Genomic DNA, 1,425 nt, shown 5'->3' on the forward strand with positions numbered 1-1,425 from the left:
TGTCAAGGTTCAGAGTCGTCCAGAAGCAGAAACTTGTCTGGCAGGACCAGCTCCTTGGCTTCACGGCATTCCAGCCCAGTGTCATCACCTTGAAAACAGGAGATAGTTTACTTTACTGGGCGTCCAGGGTGGGTGGGCTGACAATCTCAAGCCGAAGCTCTGCCTCCGAGAAACTCGGTATTGAGCCTCACAAAATTTACTACCTAGGGTTAGAAAGCCTGAGATATCCTGGGGTGCAACCAGCCAGTCTCTGAGCAGTCATGGACCTTGGGTTGCTAAAGCTGGAACAGGAAGGGCACGAAATCTGCTTTAATTCTAGGCCAAATCCTGTTAGAAGGTGATTAGTTTTCTTGACATGTATTTGCCACCTGGCCATTATTGACAAGCTGACAGGAGATAAAAGAAGCAGCAAGCCTTCGCATGAACACATTCCAGAGAGCGTTCCTTCAGACATAAACCACTGATATAAATTCCTCAAGGTCATTACTGACACAGGAAAAATAAGCAATGTTTTGTCCTGCAAATTCAGTAACAAATGAGCAAAAACAAAAGTCAAAGTAGGAGGCATTGAAAACAGAACTCAAGAACTTGACTTTACCTGGCCACACAAATCTTTAAAGCTGTAGGTTTGGTTTGGGTTGCCACATTTTCAAAGAGATGTGAAGAAATTATAATTTGTTTTTTATAGAGAGAATAACGAAAATGACCAAGACGACATGAAAAGATGGGCACGGTGCAGTTTTCCCTAAGGAAAAGAAAATAAGGAGTGATTCGGTAAATCCTTTTCTTTGGAGGACCAGAAATAAAGGACTGCCTGATAGCCAAGAAGATAATAGCTACTGAAGACAGGAGGGGTGTTTTCACATCTGGCTACCCCACCCCACCCAGCAAAAAGAATTGTAGGCACTTCATTCTAACCCTCCGGGAAGTCAAGATGCCTGAGTTCTAGTCTGACCCATGCCCCTAATTGGCTTTGTGGCCTGGGTTAAGTCAGTAAGGCTCAGTCCTCAGCTATTAATGGACAGAAAGGAGGATGGCCTCTATGGCGCCTTCCAGCTCTTACGTTATCAGATTCCAGCCTTTGGTTTTCCCCCCGTCTGAAGAAAATACGACCTAGCATAGCAGCGTACCTGGACAGCTTCCTGCTTCTCTTTCTCCACTCAACTCCACAGCTTTTTGACTTTCTTCGAGAAAAAAAAAGAAAGTGAGAGGACTGGAGAAGTGGCAAGAGGGAACAACAGAGGACAGTAATGCATGACAGAAGAAACAGGATTTCCGGGCTCGGTGTCTGTGGCTCAAGCGGCTAAGGCGCCAGCCACATACACCTGAGCTGGTGGGTTCGAATCCAGACCGGCCCGCCAAAAAACAATGACGGCTGCAACCAAAAAACATAGCCGGGCATTGTGGTAGGCGCCTGTGGTCCCA

The sequence above is a fragment of the Otolemur garnettii genome, unplaced genomic scaffold (assembly GCF_000181295.1).
Source record: "Otolemur garnettii isolate 467f Iridium unplaced genomic scaffold, OtoGar3 scaffold00039, whole genome shotgun sequence".
Taxonomy (NCBI): Eukaryota; Metazoa; Chordata; class Mammalia; order Primates; family Galagidae; genus Otolemur; species Otolemur garnettii.